General features: G+C 35.4%; 1 long non-coding RNA gene across 7 annotated transcripts in view; it reads left to right on the top strand.

Moving 5' to 3' along the window:
- LOC112650376 (uncharacterized) overlaps positions 1-27,551 on the top strand; it is a 200,274-nt gene that overhangs the window by 55,168 nt on the left and 117,555 nt on the right. For all 7 annotated transcript variants that reach the window (XR_007413955.1, XR_007413952.1, XR_007413956.1 and 4 more), the window contains 2 exons: positions 22,032-22,227; positions 23,461-23,612. This is a non-coding gene — a long non-coding RNA (uncharacterized LOC112650376). The remainder of the gene's footprint in view (positions 1-22,031; positions 22,228-23,460; positions 23,613-27,551) is intronic.

Consider the following 27,551-nt stretch of genomic DNA (forward strand, 5'->3'; position numbering starts at 1 on the left):
TGAAGAACAATGGCCTTGTTTAAGTGCTTTCCTATTATTAAATTCTTAGAAAATAGCACTTTTTTTTTCTTCTTAAACATTGTAGTTCGGTCATGATGGCAAAACCAAAAAATCTTAGTATTATCTTACGTAGAAATAGTTGTTTTTTTGCTATTGTTAAATGACAATTTGAATATACTGAAGATGGCATTAATATAGATGGCTTTGAGAGACAATAATAAAAGTAGTTCTTGCTTTTATTTCAGTTACTTAGCTAGAAGCATTCAAAATTGCTATTGATAATGGCAATAAAGTGATAAAACGTTTTGTTTTATCACTTGAGAATATTGTTGATGGTGAATGCCTCATAGTCAGCATATTTGGTAACCACATTCTAAGAGTGAAATTGGTAAAGAATCAGATACTATCAGTACTCAGGGATAATGAGAAATCTTGGTTATGCAGTGTATAATTAATAAGAATCATTTTGTGTCTACATTTGTTCTGTTGAATTCCAAACTTAAGGGCTAATTAGATAGATTTGAAAATTTTCTTCATAATACTGTCAGGACTATATCTTGGGACTGGAAACGTAATTCAAAAGGTAGGACACAGTGTAAGATGTCGTTGTAAGACCTGGAGTGAAAACAACTGTTCTCTTCACCCTCGAGCTCAAGTTCTATCTGGGCCTATTCTGAGATGTGTTCACTGGTTAGTCTAGAAAGAGTGCTGAATCAATCATTTTGTCCCACGCCAGACTCCTGGGAAAGTGTTCAAAGAAAAAAAAAAAAACCTGTGTTTATTATGCCCAAAAGTTTTCTAAAGCAAGAAAATGGAAGAAAATGGAACTGCTACTTAGCTATCAAAGAAAGGAAAAACATCTTTTCATTGAGTAATTTATAATTGATCCCCATGTAAGACACATTAAAGTAGTAGCATTGTGTTCTCTTCATCTCCTTGGGTCCTTCTTAATTGCAGAAAACCTCTTCTCTATTAGACATGCAGACAAATGACATCTCAAATTTGGAGTCCATTAGAACCCTAGAAATTAAGTGTCCCATCCTAGTGTTTGGAGGATATACTCAAATTGCCCTAAGAACCTTAAAAATATACACTTATTCATCAGCATAGTTCTCTTGTCTTCCTGCTATGTGCCAGTGACTGTCCTATGCACTGAAAATAGAACAATAAATGTGACAAAGACTCTGCTTGCAGGAAGCTTATATTCTAGAATGAACTATAGTCTTCCATATGCACAAGAAATAAGGCCCTTTTCCTGGTTGAGATTTTGTAGATTAATGATACTCTATCATTTAAAAGTAACTTCTTGAAAAGGCTCCCTTACATATTGCTTCTGTCATTTATTACATGATCTCTTAACATTGGTTTTTAGAAAGAAGATCTCCCTAAGTCCAAGTGATTTCCATTTATTCTTAAGAACTAGAGAGATGCTGGTTGATGACCTCTATAATAGTGATTTTTAAACTGGAGATTTTATTAAATTATGGATAGTGCTTCAATGACTCCAGGTCCAGGACTGTTTGGTATTTCTAGCAGGTGTCCAGGTAATGCTGTCAAACCTGGCTGTCCAAGACAGTTAGAGCTTGTTTATAACATGCCCACCACACAGCGGAGTCTATAAAAATCTTTATGGTGAAGATTATGGCCATTCAGTATGTCATTCAACAAATTTATGATAGTGCAACTAGGAGATTGGAGAACATAATGGTTAAGAGTTAGGGATTTAGAATCTGAAAATTCCTATTAACCTGTCCTTTCATCTGTAAAGTGGGGATGGATGATTGATACTACTTGCCACATTAGGTTGTTATGGAGATTTAAATGAGATGATAAATGTGAAAAGTGCACATAATTTCTAGCTCCTATTATATATATGTGCTATATATATATGGAATATACATATGTATGGAAATGCTAGATTTCCAATTATTATAATATGGAAGGGTTATATAATATAAAAATAAGGCAGGCTTTTCTCTTATCAGAGAAAATACAATTGAGCATGCAAGTAAGATTTATATATTAATAATTAATTCAACATGGAAATATTGGTAAAGAACAAAAAGTATAGTTGGAATAAGAGGGTGAAATGTGATTAGTTTCACTTTGGAAACATGGCAGCTGACTCCTATTGAGAATTCACCATACATTAGTCAATGATTCTGGTGCTCTTTGTGTATCTTTATTTAATCCTCCTAATAACTCTGTTATAGGTTAAACCTCCAATTTTTACTTAACAGAGGGGAGGGAACTATAGTAAAAGATGGTTAATTGCCCATAACTAGGAAATAGTTGATCCAGGTGTCAAATTCAGTTAGGCTCCAGCATCTGCCTGCTAACCACTGCACTATTCTTCTTTTTTATTTATTTATTTTTTTAAGTGAGCATGAGCAGGAGGGAGAGGCAAAAGCAGACAGCAGGAACTGAGCAAAGAACCCAATAGAGGGCTTGATCCCAGGAAAGTCAAGCCTCTGAAAACTTATAATGGAAACATTTTGTCTTAGAAGACTTGAATCCAGAGAAGGGTTATATCTCACTGATGTTGTTTTGGTGCTTGCATTTATAGTACATGTAGTTTTGTCTTTGCTAGATGTAAGAGGCACTTCTCGGTACTCCATTAAGTAGAACAGTAAGTTGAGTTTTGTCCTCATCCCCCTGTTTCTTCTCCCCCATTTTAGCCATTTGCTACTTTAGGAGAAAGGAGCAGATGTTGAGGTATAAGCTAAAATAGTAGCTGTACTTTTTTTAAAGAAAGATTTTATTAATTTATTCATGAGAGTCTCAGAGGCAGAGACATAGGCAGAGGGAGAAGCAGACTCCCAGTGGGGAACCCGATGCAGGACTCCATCCTAGGACCCTAGGATTACAACCTGTGCCAAAAGCAAATGCTCAACTGCTGAGCCACTCAGGAGCCCCCCACCATAGCTGTACTTTAACACAGCATTGTGGTAGGCTGAATAATGGCAGCCAAGAGGTCTTACATCCCAATCTCTAGAATCTCTGTTTGTGTTACTTTTGATATGGTAAAAGAGATTTCACAGTCATTAGTTAAGGATCTTGAGATGGAATGATTATCTTGGATGATCCGAGTGATGGCAATATATTCACAAGCCTCTTTATGAGAGGGGAAAGAGAAAAGTTAGTGAGAGATGTGATTACAGAAGCAAAGGTTGGAGTGATATGGGGACAGGAACCAAAGAATGTGGGAAGTCGTTACGACCTAGAAAAGTTGGAACAATCAAGGAAACAGATTCTCTCCTAGAGCTTCTAGAAGTAATGCTCTGTTGATACCTTGATGTTACACACATTTTGGATTTCTGACTTCCAGAACTGTGTGATGATAAACTTGAATCATTTTAAGCCCCTGTGTTCATGGTCACTTGTTATAGCAGCAATAGGAAACTAATACAGCTTTGACTAGATACATTTGACTGGAGTTCAATGCACGCTGAAACTAAATTGCTAAATTTCTTCACTTATATTATTACACAAAGATTATTGTTCACATTAGTGGCAAATGTAAAAACTGTTAAAAGTTTTACTATATTTGATTCGCTGATATATTCAGGAATATGCAATTACATGCTCTGTTAATGTTTAAAAAGAAACTACTAGTAAAATAGAAGATTGTAGTAACTAGAACATTCCTTCAGCTCTCAGTATATATTTTACATTTATACCGATGAAGTAATATCTATTTTCTTCCTCCTATTTAATTATAAGACTCTTGTCAAACGATCAAAGGTTTTTCTTAGTGTCAGCCTCTATGCTAGTGAGTAAGAATCAGTTTGAAAAATACTGGCATTTAAAAAATGAAAAGATGGAAAGTCATTAAGGTTGTGAAAGAAATGCCCAAACTCTATATAGCCATATTTCACTTTGAATTTCTTTCATCATGACTCTGTTAATTACAGATAATTGTTATACATTCTGGACATGGGTAGCATTATTGAAATAATACAATGAAAACCTGGAAAATATATATTTTTTAAAAACAGGAGAAGATAAAATTTAATAGGCATACATAGGTACTTTAAAAATTCTTGAAAAGAATTTGGTTCCCGTCCTCACAGCACTCAATAAAGCTTGCTGTGTTAACGCTGCTGAGCCATTATTTTTTAAGAGCCTCAAAGCCTTTATCTGAATTTCCTGAACTAGGGTGAATGAAACCCAGTTATTATTGACTTCAATGCAATTTAGATGTAATTTTATAGAAGACAGCCTCATAGACAGTGCCCCCACATGGCCAAACACAGCCATTGTTGAAATAACTTGAGTGCTCAGGTATGATTACAAGTATTTAAGTAAAACATTAGTATTCTGCATTAAAAACTTAATGTTTTGGGAAGAGGAATAGGTATGCAAATTTGTTTCTAAGTATGTTATACCATAGGGATAGTGAACTGATAAGTTATCTAGATAATTTAATGTTTTATACTCCCTGAGTAGTAGTATTCTTGTGATGGCTGGAATGAGTTTAAAGAAGCATAGCTGGGTTTTGACTTTAAGGGTGAACTTTGAGTTACTAATGAGATAACTGGCTTGCTAACTCCTCTTTTACTATTCCTGATTCTTTAATATTCTTCAATATTCTTGATACTACATTGTTTTCTAATAAAATACAGCCCATAAAAAGTATGACTGAGGTCTTCATTTGCCCAAGTCAGGTATTAACAATGGTTAACACCCATTGTCCTACTGTAAATACTCACAGTTCCCTTTTTCACAGTCACGTTTCAGTGAAAAATTTTTTGGTTACCTGACCATGAGCAATCCAGACCACTTAAAATTGAAAATTGGTTCTCTAATGTGGTCCTTAAAATTTTCATTCTTTTGTGTCAAAAAATCTATCTTTAATTAGTAGATCTCATGAATTTATCCAGATGAACCTCATTTTTAATTTCTTAAGACTTGGTTACACCATAAAACTGCCCCCAAACTAATTTTGGCACTCATATTTGTATTGCATTATGTATGTTTTTAATTTGGAAAGAATTGACATCCTTACAGTCTTCTCATGTAAGAGCCTTGATTTGCTTATGTAGGCCTTGTTTTCTGTACTTCAGCAAAGCTTTATAAATTCTTTAAAAAATGGAACTAGTTCTTGTATGTTGATGTTATTCCTAGGAATTTGATAAGTGCTCTTAGTTCTATGAATGGGATTTTCTCCCCATTGTTTACTAAATAGTCACTGCAACTATGAAGGAAAGTTTTTACTCTTTTTGATGTCAAAGTTTGACCCTCTTTTGGAATTCTTGCTAGTTTTAAAACTTTCCTGCTTGAGTTCTTAGATTTTCTAGATCTACAGTCAAATAATCTGCAAATAATGATTTTTGTTAATATTTTTTCTAACTGGTACCATTGATTTTTTTTTTCTTAGTTCATTTAGTGATTAGAATTTCTGAATCTTAAATGATAGCAGTAGATTTTTTTTTTAATATTCCTGTCATTTGGGGAATCCTTGGATTCTGAGAGAATTCAAGAAATTCTTCAACTCAGGAAAATGCCTTTATCTCTTTGATTACTTATCCTCTAGTCTGTCTGTCTGTCTTGAAGTCTTATGTAGTCTGTCTCCTGGCCTTCCATCCTCCATCTCTTTCTTCTTCATTTTCCATTTTGCTACTTTACTCATGTTGCAGGTTTGTTTCCTTGAAAGCCAAGCTTGAGATGGGGACTCTAATACAGGCACTTACTGAGGGAACTTTTTCAAGAGAAATCTGCAAGGGAGTGAGCATAGCTGAGGGAGACAGGGGAAGAAGCTAGGCAAAGGTAGTGATTCAGGGGAAGCCTGGCCTGAACTTAATACCACGGGGAGCTCCAATGTATAAATGGCACTTTGGTAAAGTGAGAGGGCCTAATGTGCCTCTTTGTTAGGCACTTCTTGGCTGGCATCCATGCCTGAGAGAGAGATCACACAGGCCAAAGCCAAATCATAGGAGATAGGTGCAGTTGTAAATAGTTAGCTTCCAATAATTACAGCAGCTGGAGAATGGGTACATTGACCCAATACAATGGGTGAGTCACTGCAAGTATCTATTAAATATTCTACTTTGAAGAAGAATATCTCAAGTAATTTTTTTTCTAGAGAGAGAATGTGTTTGAGGGGAGGAGCAGAGGAAGAGAGAAAATCCTAAGCAGACTCTGCAATGAGCAGTTCCCCTCAAGTAATTTTTCTTTTCTTTTCTTTTTTTTTTTTGAAGGAAACAGCAACAATAACAACCAATAACAACAAAATTTCCACCTTCTAAGCAATGTTACCAATAGGTTTTTGAAAAAAAAAAATCTGTAGTTCTTTTTTGTTGTTGTTGTTGAAAAAAAAAAAAGCCATTGGGATTTTTAATTTTTTTCCAGAATTTCCTCTGGTTTCTTCTAGTTGAAGATTCCTCTTCTTCACGTTTCTGTTGTTGTTGTTAGACTTCATTTTCATTGGGAAGATATTTTCCTTTCTTTAATTTTGTTGTAGTTGTGACGAACAAAAGTGGCAGCTTTTTAATTTCTTTTTTCCTGAACTGTTCTTTTTCCTGAATTGTTGAAAGCTTGTGTCTTAGTGAATGGGAACCCCACTGATCCTAAAGTGGCCTCCCTGATTTTGCTCATAAACTTCTGTTCAATGTCCAAAATGACTAGTCTCTTAATTACAGAACTTGTAGGGTTCACTTTTCTTAATGAGATCCATTTAGTTAGTTGTTTATTTAGCTGAAGTATAACGGATATAAAATACCCTGTTAGTTTCATATATATATATCATAGAAGATTTTTTTTACATTAAAAAATGATCCCCACGATAAGTCTTGTCATCACACAAAGGTATTATGATATTATTGGCTATATTCCCTATACTCTTAGTCTTAGACCGAGGGACAACTGTTTGAGACATCTCCTATGTTTATTGTAACATTATTGCTTATTTTCTATTGATTAAATTTTGGGGCAGAGACTAAAAATAGATGAATCTAAAAACAGGAAAAATACTGTATCCTGGGAATAAATGGTGTTTTGCTTGGAAACCGGAAGTTCATCCAAATACTCAAAATGCTGTTAAGAATTTCATCTCTTACTCTTTTTTTTTTTTTTAAGATTTTATTTATTTATTCATGAGAGACAGAGAGAGAGAGAGAGGGAGAGAGGCAGAGACACAGGTAGAGGGAGAAGCAGGCTCCATGCAGGGAGCCCGACATGAGACTCAATCCTGGGTCTGGACTGGCAGGGCTAAACCGCTGAACCACCTGGGCTGCCCACAATCCCTTACTCTTGATAGGGGTCCAGCCCTTTCAAAAATGAAATGGGTAAAAAATAACAACAGCAACAACAACAAAAACCCACTTTTTAAAAAAGGGCCTGATCGTGTCTGTGCTTCTAGAAAGAGAGGCCAACCAGAGCAAGATGGGCTTTGTGTACTCTAGGATGAAAGGAGTTTCAAAGCTTGCCTTTCCTCTTGAAGATGATTGCTTTCCTCCACTGACATGGTTAATACATAAACAATTATGTTGTTCAGTGGAGTGACTAAAATAACTGTTTACCAAAGTCCATCAATATGTTGAGGTTATAAAATGCCATTGGAATTTGATTAGATACATGCCTTCCTGTATCACATTTCTTTGGAGTGAAGATCTGTTATAAGCTGTACATACCTGTCTTTTAGAAAGATTTAGGCTCCACTGGTGAAAACTTTAGATAATGTTTGAGCAGAACATTGGCTTCATGTGAGAGCAAATATTAGAGAATTTTAAACATAAATTATTGAGAAGGGTATATGAATATATACCTAAAATTATGTGAATAAAATCGGGAAGTATGACTTTAGGGATTAGGTTACTTTCAATAGTGAAATCTTAAAGTTGCAAAGCCCTGTGGATGAAACAAGGGAGTTCAATTTTAAATGTTATGACTATGGAAACCTGTATAAGCCACAAACTTGTTTTTTATTCTGTGAGAACACTATTAAGGTTAGATATTTTAAGAAAAGAAAAAAAAAATCTCATAAACCTTGGTAACTTTCTAGAACTCATGATATTGATTCATTAAGAGCTATATTAGCTTCCTATTGATCCTATAACAAATTACCACCAAGTTTGTGGCTTAGCACACATTTACTGTCTAATACTTCTTCAAACAGGAAGTCCAACATGAGTCCCATCGGGCAAAAATGAAGGTGTGGGCAGGACTATACTCCTTATGGAGGCTCATGGGAGGATACTTTTTCTTGTATTTGCCAGCTTCTGGGGGCTGCCTACATTCCTTTGGCTTGTGGCTCCTTTCTCGTCTTCCACGCCAGAAATACTGCATTTCTCTGACTGTTGCTACTTTCATATGTCTCTAGCTATAGCCAAGAAAGTTTCTAAGCTTTTAAGGACTCCTGTGATTTGACTGAGTCCACAGAAATAATTCAGATAATCCCCTATCTCAACTTCCTTAACTTATATCACATTTGCAAAGTCTCTTTTTGCTGTGTAAAGGTACAGACTCCCTGATTCCAAGAATTAGGCTGTAGACATCTTTGGCGGGGAACATCTTATTCTCTCATCCACAGAGCAGATGATTTCTAGGTGAAGTAAATAAATCTCTACCCAAAAGTGCCTATTTGTTTTCATACAGTCTGCCTTTATGGCATATTTTAATAATCATAGCACTATAGAGGCTCATATAAAGTTTATAAGCAACTGAAGTTGCAGTACAGTTTTCTATTACTCAGGGCTAACTCCTGAATAGACAATGTTTATTTCAATAGTTTTTCTTAAATTCCCTTTTTAATCCATTAAATCATGTTAAAATTATGATTGATTCAGTATAGCTGATATCCAATGAGGCTTTTGGGTTAGCACTCAAAATCAAAATCAAAACCAAACTTCTCAACCTTAAAACACAAATTTACCTATAGTTCTTAGAAATGAATTTTAATGAGAAACAATTTAGTTTTATTTAAGGAAGTTAGCTATGCTTTTGGAAGCCAAGGCATTCCTATGACTTAGAATAAATGTAAATAAAATTATGCTATTTTCAGTGTTTACCAAATCTAGCTGGTTATAGACATTTGCGAATCCACTGTCTATTTTGCAGTTCTGCAAACAGTTCTTGGATTTCTTCATCTGTACCTCTGACCTCTGATTTTTTTTTTTTTTCTTAATGTCTGGAAAACTTCTTGCAGACTTTGAGCCATTATTTATTCTTGCGCTGATACTGAGGGAAGATGAGGGGCTCATCACTCTTGAAGTACCCCATGTTTTGTCCTGGGCTTCAGTCCAGTTAGAAGGACAAAGACAGAGGTCAAAGAATCCAGGCAGGCAAACTGATTTTTCTTAGAAACTGAGTAGTTTAAGATTGCAGTGGTGACAACCAGCTCTGTTAATTTAAACAGTAAAACTTCACTTTCACTGACCTTTAAAGTTTAATGCAAAACAGTCACCTAGAGAAGTCGACAGTGAAGCCAGAATAGAAAATAGGACCAGGCATTAATATGCACACTGTATAAGTAGAAATCTGGAATTGACAATAGAAACTTTTAAAAATTGACTCACTCCAGGATACCTTGAAGCAATTTTCGTAACAAGTAAATCAGAAGAGACAAGAAAACATACAGCTAATGTGTATATGTGAGTGACAAATGATGCTCTAGTAGAGGGAAGGATTAAGCTGCTGAAACCTAACTGTTGTTCAAAAGTATTTTTTTCTACCTGTCATATTTCTTGCATGTAGCCAGATTGGATTGGATGAATACCTAAAATGGGCAACCCAAATCCCCTATAGATACTGACATTTTATCTTCTCATCATAGTTTTCTTGAATAAACTCTCAATTTATCCTTATTTAGGTAGAGCTATAATCACATGCCCCTAACTTATAGGGCAACAATTGTCCCAACTTGCCTTCTGAGAACAAGGGTTTCCAGGACGTGGGGCTTTCAGTTTTAAAACTGGTATAGGACTGGGTATACCATTTGGGTTTGAGTGGTTTCCTGAGATGCAAGACTTTCAGTGCTAAAACCTGGAAAGTCTTCAGCCAATTGAGAAAAGTTGCTTGCCCTACCAAGTCCTTTGCCTTGGAGTACACTCCAGAACTCTGGTGTAAGCTGCAGGGAAAGAGCGGCCCTTTGTTTACAAGTGTTGGTAAGGTTCTTGCCCCCCTGGGGAAAGACCACGTTTTGAGAATGAGCCAAGACATTGAAAAACACTACTAAGAAGGCAAATTAAAAGGAAGAGCTCTACTCTTTTTGCTATTTGATACTGATTGCTCACCTGCATCTTAACATCCTAAATTCTGAATCTATTCTCTGGATTTTTAATTTCCATTAGTAAATTCCTTAAATTTTTTTTTTAACTTGAACTGGATTGATTGCCCATCAGATGTCACTTACATTTCACATTTTCTCATATGGTGGCAAATGACATGACATGTTAAAGAAGCTAGACCAATTCTTTTTTTTTTTTTTTTAATCACCAGCATAGAGCTGAGTATTTTAAACAGTTCCTGATATTGTCAGGCTTTAATTTTTGCCAAGGGGTGTTAAATGGTACTAAATTGTCAGTAGACTTTCAATCTCCTTGAATAACAGTGGTGTTAAAAAAAAAAAAAGTCATTTTTTTTTCTTTCTAGGGGTCTAGATTGAGATTAGTATTCTAAATCCCTGGACCATTTTGAATGGCACTGGTTGCTTGTCTTTTTCCTAATTGGTTACTTGTGTTTTATTTTACATATTTCAAAGTTGTTGCCTATCTTTTAACATTGGTTATGGGATCTCCCTGGGTGGCGCAGCGGTTTGGCGCCTGCCTTTGGCCCAGGGCGCGATCCTGGAGACCCGGGGTCGAGTCCCACGTCGGGCTCCCGGTGCATGGAGTCTGCTTCTCCCTCTGCCTGTGTCTCTGCCTCTCTCTCTCTCTGTAACTATCATAAATAAAAAAAAATTAAAAAAAATTAAAAAAAAACATTGGTTATGATTTCTTTAGACATGTGTACATCAATTTTTGATATTGGTGTAATGAAATTTATTGATCTCCTTTTATAGCTTTTTTGAGTGTATGGGCCATTTTGAAAAACTTATACCTATTTTGAGATTTTTTTCATATTTTCTTCTAAAATTTGTGTTGTTTCTCATATGTAGGTCTTGACTACATTTGAATTTTGTTTGTGAGCTAGACATCTAAACTTACCAAAGAAAGTCAGTTCCAATTATTCCTTCCTCAGCTGATAGAAAATAATAACTCTTCTTCTGCTGAGTTCACCATTTATACTTGGATCTGTATGGGGGGACTCTAGTACATTTAACGGGATGATTACTTTGTGCCTGCATCAATATAACATTGTTGAAAGAATTACTACAACTTTCTTATAAATCTTGACATGAAGTGGTTCTCTTTTTTCTTTTATGTATGAATTTTGGGAAGTTTGTTCACTATCAAATCTTTTTGAAGTTTTGGTCAGAACTACAATTATCATATAGGTTTGTTTGGCGGAGAATTGATAGCTTTAGTCTTCCTTTCTGTGAATAAGGTATAATCTGTTACTTCATCTTAACTGTCATTAATAAAGTTTTAAAATTCTCTCCATTAAAAACTTTCCAACTTTCATTATAACTGTATTGAAATGGATCTCCAAGTTTTCTAACACTTCTGCTATAAATTTTTTCATTTCAGGTAGGTTAGAAGAATCAAGTATGTTGGTCTTGTGTATGGTTTCTCGCAATACTGGCTCTAATAATTTTTTTCACGTAGCCTCTTGAATATTTTATGTATTGATATAATTTGGAAGCAAAGTCAACTCTCTGTATGTTGTGTATCTGTATGTGGGTTTATATATTTTATATAAGTATAATATATACATAAATATATATATAAATACAAGTTAGTGTATTGATCGAGATCTTCAATACAGTATTCTACAATAGTGACATAGTGAGCATTCTCATCTTCATATATTTACTATTATGTTTGATCCATGAACATGAAATATCTCCATTTATTTAAATCTTTTTTTATTCCAAAAATGTTTGGAATTTTCAGCATAAAGTCTTACATTTCCTTTATTGAATTTATTATTACATATTTTCATCTTTTTTGATGCTAGTGTGAAAAGAATTGTCATTTTTAGATTAGAAAATAAAAGATAATTACTAGTATATGGAAACATAATTTTTCTATATTTTATCCTTTGTATATTTTTCGTATTTTTCTATATTGCTCTTACATCCTTTGACTTTATTGGGGTTTATTTACTCTGATAGGTTTTGGGGTTTTTATTTTTTATATATGTATGTGTTTCTCAAAATTTTCTATATGCAAGATGATGTCTTAAAAAAATGATTTGGGGGGGCAGCTCCGGTGGCGCAGCGGTTTGGCGCCGCCTGCAGCCCAGGATGTGATCCTGAAGACTGGGATCTAGTCCCACGTCGGGCTCCCTGTGTGGAGCCTGCTTCTCCCTTTGCCTGTGTCTCTGCCTCCCTCTCCCTCCCTTCCTCTCTCTCTCTCTCTCTCTGTCTCTATGAATAAATAAATAAAATCTTTAAAAAAAACTGATTTTTTTTCCTTTCCAATTTAGCTGCCTTTTATTTCTTGCCTGATTATATGGACACTTATCTCTAGTACAGTATTGATTAGGAGTGGTGAAAATGGACATCTTTGTTTTGTTCTGATCTTAATACCCTCAGTATTTCACCAATAATGTGATGACAGCTGTAGGTTTTAATAAATTCCTTTTATAGACTTTAAGAAGTTTTCTTCTACTCCTAGGTTATTGTTGAGAGTTTTCATTATAAATATTAGATTATTGTTAAACGCTCTTGTCTCATTCCATTAATATGGTGTATAATATCAATTGACTTTAAGTTGGATAATTTATTTTTCAATTCCTTTTTTCCCCATCTTGTGCTGGTAGGTGCAGATTCGAAGTTCCTGCATGCTCTGAAATCCCATAGCTCTTCATGTAAATACATAAGGGTATCTACCTGTGCATAAATAAATGCATATGCAAATACTTACGTGTATGTATACGTATGTGTGTATTTAATTGTATTTATTTCCTTACCTAAATGTCCACGTGACATTATGCAAATAGAATGGGCTTTGCAGCAACACAAACCCTAGGATTTAAATTGAGTACTGGGGGAAAACAAAACAAAACTGAGTACTACCAAAATCACTTCATGTTCTGAATGTGTTTATTTATCTCAAGAAAGACATCGCTAATAGCATTCTTGGGCGCTTAGGAGGATTACTGGGATAGTTTAAGTAATGTCTGTTACAGGCATGCAGCACAGTGTGTGGCACATGATAGTTGCTGAAAAATGTTAATTCCATCTGTTTTACATTCATTTGTGTAATCTGTGCAAGACCTGCATGGGTGCCAAGTATACATTTGTTGAATTATATAGATCAGTCCTGCCAGTAAACTAAGGAAAGTGGCCCAGTAATGGCCCCTGGCATAAGCTTCCCCATGAGGAGAAGAACTTGGAACTTTGTCTTAAACATGATCTCTTATATCTAACAAGAATCTTCAGGTTCCTGCAATGATTTTTTTCCCTGTGTTAAACTTTTACATGAAGAAAATCACATATATAGCTAAAGGAATTTTTTATCCTTAGAGGCAAGGAAGTAAAATCAGGCCTAAGAAGGTAGGTTCACTAGACTATTTTCCTAATGTTGGTACTGACAAAGATTACTGCTGGCTAATTAGTCTTTTTAACTGCATGTTTGTAGGGCAAAGTCATAAGATGTCACCTCATGCAAAAAAATGCCAACAGTCTATACTTCCCCTAGAACTTTGATATATCAGCTGCATGACTTGGACTTGCTGTTGTCAAATGAGTAAATTGGTCATTGAAAACACTGAGCAGATATACACTCACCATTTTATTTTATTAACTTACTTTTTTAAAAGATTTTATTTTTTGAGAGAGAGATAATGAGAGAAAGCAGGAGCATGGGGTGAAGGAAAGAGGGAGAAGCATGCTCCCCACTGAGCAGGGAACCTGATGTGGGACTCAATCCCAGGACCCCAGGATCATGACCTGAGCCGAAGGCAGGCACTTAACCGACTGAGCCTCCCAGGCACCCCTCACCTTAGTTTATAATTTATACAAAGATGTTTGTATTTATACAGCTCTACACCTCAGCCAGAATCACAAAAACAAAGTTGTAAAGATGTTTAACTTCAGAAAGACAAGATAGTTGCAGAAAACTTTCATACTGCTAAAATCACATTAAAAGATCAAGTCCTCAAACTTAATGGCCTTAAAAAGAAGAGGGATTGACACAGAATCCACAAAGCCTTATTCATCATGTTAAGAATAAAGTGAATTAAGTGCTGAGTATGTTTAGAAAAAGGGAGTTGGTTTTATAAAGCATTTATTTAACTGTCAGTATCTACTAGATGCCACAATTTACTTGAGTTATGTCATATGATCTTCAGAGTTCTGTTTGATAGTGACTACTATCATTTACAATTTCACATTTGGGTAAACTGTGGCTTAGATGTATAATGCTGCTCACTAATAGTGCTGAATTGCTTCTATTTTTGAAGTACTCGTAAACCCTAGCTGTTTCTATCAGACCATATTAAGCGACAGAAGTACTAATAAATGCCACTAATTAAAAGATCAATGGGCATACTTTGACTTCCACTTAAAATAGATACCGTATTTAAAGACTCATCTTTTCCTACTTCTTTTCCATTCAACTCTGAGTTACCATCTCTAATTTCTGTAATGATTAGGGCTCCTCCTCTTTCTATGTGGATTCCACTGTAGTAGGTGCTGTGTCTGGGGATAATGAAGCATTTACTTGTCTATTTTATACATGTTTACTAAGTAAAGTTCATAAACTTGGTCACTAACATATATGTTTCAATAATGTTCATCTCTTCATTAGACTATTGCATTTTAGTTCTTGATTGCTCTCATTTCTGTAGGAATAGAACAGTTTGCTAACAAGATCAAGTGTGCAGTAAGAGAGAAGAGGCCAGGAGATCAAATCCAATTCCCTCTGTTAAATTTACTGTTTCTATGTCAATGCGTCCCCAAAAGGGGATGAGATGTTCGTGAGAATAGATTCACATGTAGATATTAAAACTTAAGTCACATACTCACACCAAAATCAGTAAATTTTTTGTTCCATCTATTGTTTGAGTCCTAGCCAAAAGAACAGTCCTTTATCTTGCTGAAGAGAATGTTCACGAGCCTCCAACTTTTTAAAGATCACTCTTGGGGCCCCATAATGAGAATAGAGAGAAATAACAAGCAAATAGAAATTGATGGCAATGTATTATCTGTCTCTAAAATCTGGAAACAATTAATACATATTATTTGGGAAAAAAAATACTGGTTATCTTGGTTACCAAGGAACGTATTTCATTAAGTAGAAGTAACTCTTGAATTGACAAAGATTGTTTACTTAAAATGCATAAAGGATATCCTAATGGTTATTGTGAACTATCTTAAATGTCATTATAAAATCAGAAACGCTACAGTTACCCCTTTTTTTGGTCTCTTTCTGAAAGTATATTGTTCTTACGACCTTCATTTGGAAGTGGTGTTATCAAAAGAATCCAAATAAAAAAAAATTTACAAGGAGTTTATGTCGCCTAGAAAACTAAGAGAATTCTTTTATTTAATTTTACTAAGGACTCTCTGGAGGCAGGCTGTACTTTGGAAATAGAAACAAGCTTGGGCCATAGGTGGCCTTATATCCTGAATGCTGCTCAGGAGCCCATAAACACACTCCTGTGATTTCTGCTCACATGGAGGTGTTAAATGTATAATTGCTGGTAAAAATAATTAAAAAAAAAAAACTTGAGGTTATACAGGCAAGTATAGAATTTGGCAGTGTTGTTTGTGAGTTCCCATCGCAGACATTCTGAAAGTTTATTAATCTGTTTGTGTCTGCAATAGAAAGTGAAAAATAAATATTAGAGAAATGAATTTGGTGAAGCCAGGCCCCTATACAATATAAGACTGATCCCAAGGGTCATATACTTACACTCCTTATTATTCTGAAAAAGCAGTTTTTAAAATAGTCCTTCATTCTCAGATGGGTAATTACCCACTGCGGGAGATCTCCTAAATAGAGGCAACTGCTGGGTATCCACTGAAAAGCCCCGTGTGTTCAGTGATGGGCTGGGATTGTTCTGTGGCCAGTTGTCTCTGGTGGTATTGGATTGAAAGTCTGAAGAGCCACTGTTGTTGAAGACTATCACCCAATGAAGTTCAAAGTCAGCTGAACTATAAGGGAAAAGCCTTATCCTTTAATTTGTCCAGGTAGTGTCATGCCTTGGTTCTCCTCCACCTTGAGGAAGTAGTTCGAGAAGAAGAGTGCTAAGACAAAGTCACCAAAAGGATTGAATGAGTACTTTCAGGCTAATTTAATTATTGTAGCTTCAATGTGTGCGCTGTGAATAGAATTCCTGCTTATTATCTACTTGTGGAGCTTAGAAGAAGAGCAGTTTGAACTTGTAGGTGGGACAGGAGGGTAATTAGGTACTGGCCACAGGACTTTGGGTCTCACGAGGGGACATTAGGCATCTAGAGACTCCATGCAATGCAGTGTCCAGAAAACCACCGAGAGGATGGTGAATGTGACTGGAACTACTGCTCAAGGATTGCTTATATATTAAAGAAAAAGTACAGCCTAGTGGGAGCAGGGGAAAGGTAATGATATGCTCTTCTATGAATTCAGACTCCGTTAACACAGTCTTATTAAAGTTTCCAGTGATACATGTTTGAGATCCAGTAGCCTATTTGCATTCTTCATACTACTTAATTTCTCCATCATATTTCACACCAGGAATATCATGCCACATGGAAATGGTTTTTCCTCTGGATTTCGCCCATTCATCTCAATGAAAACATTCAAACTTTCCGTGTTCTCTGAACATTGTGACAATGCATGCATTGTCTATGGCATGCATCCATAGACAAATTTTTTGTATTTAATCTATTAAGTAGAACTCCTGTGCTCTGTTTCCTGCCTGCCCACTGAAAAAGAAACTCAAAAATAACACAATAAATCTATTGTGTCTCCTTTTGAAAATTCTATAAGACTCTGAAACTTCCTCTTTTATCTTTTCATGTTTTATCTTTTTGTGGATTCTCTTCCAGTTAATCTTCTTGCTTAAATTTTGGTGGTTTTCAGAGTTTTATCCTTGGTCCTATTCCACTGATTTGCTGTATAACTTCTCCGGAAGGTCACTACCATACATGGGTTTTTAATTATGACTGTGATTGCCAAATGTAACTACAATTCTGACTTGTTTCTTGAAATCCTGATCCATAATCCCCATCTATTGGGGATTCATCTCAGTGTTGATCAGACCCCTTGACCACACCAAGTGTAAAGCTCAACCCAATATCTTATCCTCCAAATGCCCCTTCTGTGTTTCATTGTTGTAGTTGATACCATCACTCACTTTGTAGAATGCTTTTTAATGGGCTAAACTTAGGGATTTGCAGGCATCTTATTTTGATTCTCATTTTCACGGTTCAGGAGAAAAAAACTCCAATGATAGTTGGAGTGTGAAAGAGAAAGAAGAGTTTAAAAACCCAGGCCTATTTATGAGGAGTTTGGAAAATATAATTGTGTCTTGGGATCCTGGTCCAATGATAGTAAGGATCTTTGCATCCAAAGAAAAAAGAGCACTAGTCATTTCTTTTTCCATAATATTTTCAGATTCCCCCCTTCCTAATTGTGCCACAAGTCTTAGATGTAAGGCTAACTAGTACTACAGCAGCACCACTCCCTGATCTGGGCTTAGGCTTTTGAAGTGCTCTCACACCAAGTCCTTGTTGTTGGACACACATTGACTTCTCATCTGTTGTTTCCCCTTAACTTTTCCATTAGATTTTGGAAAGGGTTCATATTTTATCTCTCATTACCTAATTTCCTCCAAAGACCCAGCTAGTAAAGTGAACTACATTATCAACTGCTGTTTTTTAATTGGAGAGAAAATATTAATGAATCAGTACATAGTACTATCTGGGTCATGTTGATCAGGAATAATCAGTCACCAAACAGCAAGGAGGCTAAGGTTTCCAGGTCCAGTGATAAAAGTTCATGGAAGCTGCAGCCACCAAGAAGAATTTATAAGTATTGAGATCCCTCAGAAATGACAGCTGGAGTTCTATATTTGGTACTAAGTCTCCATTCAGCTGAGATAGTAGCTGAAGCCAAAGATCATACAAAAAGTGATAGAGGAGGGAAATTGTAAATACTTAAAACGTCTCCGTATCACTTGAGGATACTGGTATTTTCTTCTATGCTATATTTATCTATGTATATTAGAGAGTATGGTGATAGTGGTGAAATTTATAATTTGCTCATTATACTCAAGAATACTCCTCTAGAAGTGTGGTGGAATCATAGGAGGAATACATGACTCCAGAGATCCTGGACTTGGAACTGGAAGTGGTAACTGGTTATATCCTGAATGGATGCTTCTTACAGAGAAGTTACATGCATTTTTGTTGTTGTTGTTCATGGGGTCTACTTGAGTTAGGCTGGATGGAATTTGTTCTGCTTGGAAGCACAAATAAGCATACTTACTTTGCATAGCCAAAGGTGAGACTCTGTAGTGAGTATTTATCTTTTTTAGGGGGTGCCAGCTATATAAACTTCTATCTTACGTTCAGACAAGCATTCACTTTATGTGTCAGGTGACTTGAATCTGTAAAAGATGAAAAGGCCAAACACTGCTTGACAGTTCCCTTTCCACTGAAGGTCCATGACTGAATCCCTACAAATCAGTCACCAGAAAATAGATTTGCAGTCAGTAGCTTGTGACATAAAGAGAGAAATCAACCATTGAACATATTTTCTTTTTTTTTCATTGAACATATTTTCATCGTGGTCAACTACATCATAGTAGTTGTAGTAATTTACATGTTTGAACAATAGCAGTGGCACACAGCTATGTGGTAATATCCAGTGGCCTGCATCCAGCAGTATTGCTGTGAAGTCTGGGCTTAGTGAAGGCAGTAGTGATGTTTAGAGTGGTCTATTATAATGCTCTGATTCTAGACCCTGTTGACCTCGTATTCTAGATCCTCCGGTTATCCTGGAGATTGAAAGTTAACTCCTATCCTTTTCATAAATTCTTATTATTTTTTGCTTTATGTGCCTAGAGTTAATTGCTATTGCTCTACAAAGCTAAATATCCAGCTATGTGTACTGCCCCCCACCCCCTGTCCCATTTAAGTACTTATTCAGCCTTCTTGCCACATTGCCTAAGGAAAAGGACACAACTGGGTTAAGCAGAAATTCTGGCTTTGTTTTTGAAAAACTGAAGTTTTGGAACGTGATTGATAAAATGTCTGGGACAGAATCAAGGTTTTAGTATAGGTCATCTCAAATTAGAAATTTTTGAGGACTGAGAGAAGGAGAGTTAAGGAAAGAGGCATGGGAGAGATGTCTGTGCAAGTTTTGCTAACATGCCCTTAGCAAGGCAGCAAGACCCCAGGGAGGAAATGGCTGGGGAGTGCAACTAGGTAGATGAGGTCATGGGTGGTTTTGAAACAAAAGATTCCTGTGTTCTAAGCAGGGCATTTTTTAAGCTGTGAGTTCTAAGTGCTGAGTTGATGGGAGGCAAACCTTGTTTGGACAAACGAATCAATGATAAGGTCTGTTTTCTCAAAATGTGTCTCTGTGAGAGTCCCTAGAACTTCATAGAATTTTAAGGAGACTAAAAGGAAACAAAGACTGAGATTGGGTTTCCTATCAACAAAATAGGATAAGAATTCACTTAAATAATTGAGTCAAGAAAAGATAAAATCATAATTTCTACACTCCTGAGTTTGTGAACTGAAAATGACATCCACTAGGAAATTGTTAAAAAGAAGCAAGAGTCTTACAGTTCTAGAATCAAATTAAGAAAATTTCAAAGATAATCCTGGATAAAAGAAGCCATTATAAAAACATGAAACCTAGAAAGATAGCAATTAAGAGATTGCTGAGTTTGAGGATTTAAAATACTTGTTTTAAATTTAAAAATTTAAATTTAATAGACACTTAGAGTGCTTTCACAAAGTCTTGAGAGAAAGACCACTCTGCAATAAAAGGTGAACCAAACCATAAAGCAAAAAGTTGCAGCAAAGGAAACTCAAATGTTTTTTTAACCTATGACGATGTATTCAATATTGATGAAATCATTGAAGTAGAAGTGAAAGTGTTGAGAAATCCGTTTTTCTCCTTGAAGTACTATTCACAGTAGTAATAGGGCTACAATAACAATAATAGCAATAATAAGGGTTTGCTGAGCATCTACTATATGCCAGTCCTGTCCTACATGCTTTACATGATAAGCTGTTTAATCCTCACAAAATTCTAAGGGGTATTTTGTTACAATTTCCCTCTTGGAGTTTAACCTTCATGAATACAGGTAAATTTATCTACTTTGTTGACTGTTGGATTGTTTTACTTAGAAAAGTACCTAGCTCACAATAGGTACTCTATAAGTGTTGACTGATCGAATAGATTTTGATTTTAGAAATTAGAAATCTGGGGCACAGAGAAGTTATGTTGCCCAAAGATACAAAGCTCATCAACAGCTGAATTAATTTTTGCTGCCAAAGAGTCACTCACCAGAGTTTGAACTCTAAATAACTGTACTGTCTTGCACAGGAAAATGTAAAGTAAGAAACAACATCTGGAAGATACGAGTAGAAAGACATTATCTTTCCAGGGCACTTGGCAACACATATCAGAGTGAAAAATACACCCTTTAGCTCAACAGTTCTACTGCGGATGTACTCACTTACATGAAGATTTATCTCAAACTATGTTCACTGGTGCATTCTCTGTGTTGACAAAGGACTTTAAAGAATCTAAGTGTTGAGGGGAACCCTGGGTGATGCAGTCAGTGAAGCATCAGACTCTTGGTTTCAGCACACGTGTGATCTCAGTTCTGATCTCAGGGTTGTGAGACTGAGCCTCATGTCAGGCTCCATGCTTACTGTGGAGTCTGCTAGAGTGTCTCTGTATCTCTCCCCTTCCCTTCCTCCCCCGCACTCTAAAATAAATCTTAAAAAAAAAAAAGAATACATGTTCATATATAGGGTAGAATAAATTGTGATGCCACTCTGCAATGGAATGGTTAAAAACAAGTCCTTCTCTGTGTGGTGATTTGGAAAGATTAGCATAAGGGGCAAATGCAAGGGTCAAACAATTAATATATTCTTCTATCTGCCAAAATGAATCCAGTATGTTCTATTTCTATGACTCTGTGTCTGTACCTCCACACATCTCTTAGACACAAGTAACACATACACCCATATGTAAGTTTATAGTCTTTCTTGGAGAGGGACTTGGAGACTGTTTATGAAAAGAGGCTTATATTGGATTGTATATGCTTTTGTAGTCTTTGAATGTGACCATGGACAAGCATTATTGTTTTAATAAAAAGCTAAAGTGTAAACTAAATACTTGCACATATCTAAATGCATCAATGTCAGTCTGTGAAAATGTTCTCTGTGGAGAAACAAGAAGAGTAGGTGGGCAGTAGAATTGGAGTCAGGAATGCATGGAAGGGAACCTTTTTTTTTTTTTTTTGGTGTTGAGCATTTTAATAATGGAAATATGTAATTTAAATTACATTTCAGAATGGACTTCTGGCTTTTCCTCTTAATCTGGAAGCACACACATGTATAATGTGTTTAACTCTAAAGTCAAAATTTTAAAGTAGGTTGAGGCTAAAAATATAGAATTGTTTTTAAGGGTATAAAGTTTTATGAACTCTTTATAGATGCATACTCTACAACCCATTCATGTAAATGTGTATGCTACTAAACAAGTAGTGAAAACTATGATTATTTTACACTCCAAGTTTTACTGTTAATGTTTACTTAAGGTACTATAAACTTTCAGTTTGGGACCTAGTCTTACTGTACTGTGATAAATGACATGAACTCTAAGATATTTTGGAAGATTTTAAAGTAAAAAAAATGTGGCAGAAGAACTGTTGCCATCTATAATTTTTTAATTGTGATTTTTTCCCCCCATATATTCCAAGAAAAGTATTTTCACTTTACCTATTTCTCCTACCCTATATAACTTTCTTAGGCAGTAGCTGAGTATAAAAAAGACATTTTTTGAAATACCCAAATGGCATTACCTCCTCCTTGTACTTCACCTTCACCAGAAAGGATCCAAGTAAATTATTTCAACAGACTGAAAGGTCAAATGCAGATAAGTGAACAAGAAGCAAAAACAATTTTCATGTTTTGTAAACATGCCAAAATGCCTTCAGTGAACACTGGTGAGTTATGTAAGCTTGCATTATGTAAGCATTCATCTCTTCATACGTTGATCCATCAAGCCACTAGTACACTTAATTAAGATTTTCAGAGGCTAAAAACCTGATACAACCCATTTAAGTAGGAATAAAGTATGTAGTGCAGAGCATATACTCTCATGATTATAAGCCAGTGTAATAGGATAAAAATGGACTAACAGGATAGTCTTAGATTTGTAATAAACTATTGAAGAGATAATATGAAATAAAGGGTGATTATCGTGTGAGAATTGTCAAGGCAGACACCCCCCTCTGTGGATGATTTAGATAGAAATAGAAATTATAATGCCACTCTACTACCATTGAAGGGACTCTATAGAAAAAAATACTCTATTCTCATGCAGTGGAGCTATAAATGGGAGTAAGACTGTCTTTGTTTCTCAAAATAACTGGAATCTTAGGGGGGAAAAAAAGAAAGCTTTAATTGGAAGGTTCTTCAGAAGTTGAAAGAGATGGTGTTATAGATAGAGTGAAAGACTGAGGCCCTTCAAGGAGGGGAAAGATATTCTGAGCAGCAAATATCTTTCAAAGAAGCCAGAGAAAGCTAGTGGTGAGTGTGATGAGGGAGTTGGCTTGACAGCTGATGAACTGCTTGGAGTCCATTGAAAGTGAGACTGGATGCTCACAGGAGAACCTGGAATGCTTAACTCCTTTAAGATTTGATCCAAAAGACAATAGTGGTTCATTTTTGTTCCTGAGCAAAATGGAATGATAACAGGAAATCTTTTGAGGAGGGTAATTTATTGTGGTTAGAAAGACTGAGTGGAATAAGTCAAGCAGGATTATTTTAAAATCTACAAAACAGAGAATGGTAAAAGATTAGAACAATAGAATGGCTCTAAATTTGGATACAAAATGCTCAGGTAGCATAGAGAGAAAGGACTGAGATAGTCTCCATTTGCAGATGTGCTGGCTATTAAAGAATTGACTTTTATGGAAAACCTTTTCATACTGCCTGTCTTCTTTGGAAGTTACAAAAAAATGTATGAGGGAAGGGGAGATATCCCAAGAGATGTGAAGAAAAAGTATAAGAGATTGAGAACCAAGTGAGAGGAAGAGACACACCTAGAGAGAAAGATAAGGAGATATGAGGTAGAGAAAAAAGATGCAGAAAGGCAGGAGAGGCAAAGAGGCAGGTGGAGAGAAGAGAATACATTTTCTTACCCTTGCTTTTTTCCCCCCTTATTCAAACTCCAGGACCTCTGCATAGACCCTATTTCCTTTTGCAACTCCATTTGTATTTAGCACATGAAGATCATCTACACCATTCTATCCAATACTAGAACAGTGTGGGATGCAAGGGAAATTTCTAAGATGACCATGCTACTCTGGATCTTCCTCATTCCCAGGTATGATTTTTCAGATACTCTGCCCTTGGTGGATGTTTTGTTCAACTAACATCTGGGACCAGGGGACAAACCTCCATTTTTTCCCATTAAGCTCAGAAAATTGTGTCTGCTGAGGGTAGGTAGATGTAGGAATTGGCACCTCCATGCTGCCCTTGCATCTGTGAAGCACTATGGCTAAGATGACTCTAGCTTAACCTGGGCATTCTGGTCTCTGATGCTGTGGAAGGGGCTTCAAAGATGCCAGGGAGGTTTCAAATATATCTGTGGGTTGAGTTGACTTTATACCCTGTAGGATAGCATATCAAAGCCTTTATAAATCTACTGGATCCCACTGAAAAAAATTGCAATATAAATACGCTAAGTACTTTGCTCCAAAGTCTGAAAAACATGACTTAGTGAGGTGTGGGGTTAGAAAGAGAAATCTGCCAATTAGATTTGAGTCAAAAGTGGCTTAAGTAGCACCCGAATGAGTATAACTATATGTTGGTAAAGAGGTGGCAATGAAGAATTACAATTTCTGTCTACTCATACACATATTTTTCTTTATGTGGAGGTCTTTTAAGAATTTTTTTTTATATTAGAAATGGAAAAAATGGCCTAGGTACAAAGGTAGCTCTTTTCTTCTCAAATCATAACTTCATGTCCTATTTTCATTTTTGAGGAGGAGTCAGTATAAATCATTTAGAAATGGACTTGCTGACATTGTTAGTGTTCATTATGGATGTCTATGAAGTAAATAAGTTTCAGAATTTTGTTCCTTTGAGAAACAAGTCTATTGATGAAGATTTGCTTTTTTTATTATATGAAGCTGTCATAACATGGAAAGCTAAATACCATATTCTTTTTGGTAAAAATAACTAATATTTGTCAAGCATTTACAATATGCCATGAAAGCACTGTGCTAAATATGTATGTGTGTGGTGTGTATATATAAATATATGGTCTTACTAAATTATCATTATGATTAAAAAAAAAAACTAAGTGCTATATGCTGTTATTTATTTTACAGATGAGAAAAATGAGGCACAGAGGTTCTATGAACCCAGATCACAAGGATGTGAAGTCATAGAGCTAGGGTTAAAGCCATTCTGATGCCAGAGGCAATGATTCTTAATTATTACATTCATCTGAAATGGAGCATATTCTTTGTATTATGTATTGTCGTATTGATTTTCTAGATAAAATATTTTCTCTTTTTCTTATTTTTTTAAAGATTTTATTTATTCATCAGAGACACAGAAAGAGAGGCAGAGACCCAGGCAGAGGGAGAAGCAAGCTCCACACAGGAACCCCGATGTGGGACTTGATCCCAGACCCCAGGATCATGCCCTGATCTGAAGGCAGATGCTCAACTGCTGAGCCACCCAGGCATCCCTTTCTTTATTTATTTTGATATCAACAGATTACTGGGCATTGTGGTTTCTAGAAAAAAAGAAGAATCTGCTTAAAAGATTCTTTTTCTACCAATTGCATAATATCTGAGCTTATACATAAGGAAGTTTGATTTCTTTTGTCTAGGATCCCTTTAAAATACCAATACTGTAGAACTCTTTAGATTGTTTCCACTCATTTCTTACTTAATTGAATTAAGCTTTTCAGAACCTTTGTGACCATTCCTTTTTATGGGAAAGAAGAAAGGAAAGCGTGTACAAATACTTGCTGCTTACAGCATTTCACTGACTAGGAGTAAAGGGAAAATGGGAACAGTTTTGCTTATTTGACCCAAATGTTCTGTCTCTGGCTTTCTTAAAATTCATTCTAAAATTTTATAATTATGTCTCCAATACGCTAAGTTTTGACTTAAGGATTTGGCTTCTCCAAAGCCTTTCAAATACTCCATAAGACCATTATAATCAGAAATTTTAGGAGTCATCAAAAAATATTTTCAAGTTGCGATATGTTAAGAAAAATATGACTTGAAATCAGGTCTGAGTGGTTAATAGTTAATTAATTTAAAATTGATTAAATTAGCCATGATTTGTTAAAATATCTGCAGGAATCTTAATTCAAGTAATCTTCAAATACCAGAAAGTAAGAAACCCAGTTCAAATAAGAAAGGAAAAAAAGATCAAACATCAGAAAAAAATTTTAATGAGTGAAATATCTTTAAACACAAAGATCTTATGTTTTCTTCTTATTTTAAAAAATATTTATTAATGAGAGACACACAGAGAAAGGCAGAGACCTAGGTGGAGGGAGAAGCAGGCTTGCTGCAGGGAGTGCATTGTGGGGACTTGATCCCGGAACCCCATATTCACTACCTGAGCCAAAGGCAGATGTTCAACCACTGAGCCATCCAGACATCTCTTATGTTTTGTTTTAAAAAGACTATCTATCTAGCTGCTTCTAAGGGAACCAGCTAAAATAAAAATGAATCTAAATAGTTGGACCCATATGAACCAAGAAATGATAAGCAGAAAAGAGGAGAAGGGGGAAATCTTAAGGAGGAACCGTGTTCATGGAGACATGGAGGCAAATCTACCAAAAGATAGGTCATGAATAAGTTTGCACCTAAACTACCTTTGAAATTTGAAAAGCAACTAGAATTAGACTACAACTAGAAAAAACAAGAATATAATATATATATGTTATATAATATATAAGAAAAGACTAGACCAAATAAGAAAATAACCAAGGACACACAGATTTTGAAAAATACAGTTAAGTTTATTATAGATAGCTAAAATTGAGAAACCTGCTCAGCAAAAGATACCACATATCCAATTTAGAATATAGGCTTGAGGAAAATATTTACAGTATGAATAATAGATTAATAGCCATGATATTTAAAGTTCTTCTAGAAATCAACAACAAATCAAGGAAATACAAAACAAAATTAAAGCTGAGATAAAAATATTATTACCTGATTAAAATGATTGGAAATGTTGGTAATACCAAGGATTATTAAAAGTGTGGAGCCCCAGGTATTTTGTAGACCCTGCAATAGGAACATAAATGTGTGGAGTATCTTAGCAAATGTTTTACCAGGATTCATTTTTCAAAAATTCTGTCCCATAACACATGTCCAAAGGTATTTATTACAACTTTATTTAAAAAGGTAAAAAAATATGGAAATAAAATAGGCAAAGTGAACTTGGAATTAAAAAAATATATTTTTAAGTTAAAATTTTAATAAAAGGTAGTACTGTCATACTAAACATAAAAGATGAGCTAGATCTTTGTGAGCTGATATGGAAATACTTCAATATAAATTGAGAAGAGCAAGATGGAGAAAAAAATTAATGCTTATACACATGTGCATATATGTAAACACACACACATGTGAAGATGTAAGCATATAGATGCACACAGGAGAACAAAGCCCCAGGGATATATTTACATTTAACATTGTTTTGACACTGACAGGGAAGTGGGTAAGTAGATGGAGTAGGGAGGAACTTTGGTACTTCCTTTAAAAGTCCTTTATTACATTAATTTTACAAATATATATGAATTCTGTAACATAATCAGAGAAAGAGTTAAACTGCATTTTGTGAACCTGAGCATTCAAAAGGCCACCCAGAAGTTCCTCTTTTTATTTTGAGCTTTTAAACTTTTCCTTGTATTAAAAAAATTTTTTTAAATAAGTAATTCTAGAAGTATAAAGAAAAAGAACATCTAATTTGTCTTCTTTTTGGAGTCACAGTTGCATCATGTATATCAACCATTGCGGTACCTACTTTCCACAAGATTGGACTGGTTCATACCCCACTATATGAACAAGAACCTTGACTTCCCTAGCTTCCTTCTTGGACTTTCCATATACTTTTATCAAGTAGTTTCTTTAAATTGATAAACAAATAGTGACAAAAACTGCCGAAGTTCCTCGTCACCCTGAATTTCTTAGAAACTGTTTCCTTACTTGCCCAGATGTCCATGTTTTGAGTTTGTCTGAAATTTACATATGTCATATAGACACACTTTCAAGATTTATCTGTG

This window comes from Canis lupus, chromosome 11, assembly GCF_003254725.2.
Source record: "Canis lupus dingo isolate Sandy chromosome 11, ASM325472v2, whole genome shotgun sequence".
NCBI lineage: Eukaryota > Metazoa > Chordata > Mammalia > Carnivora > Canidae > Canis > Canis lupus.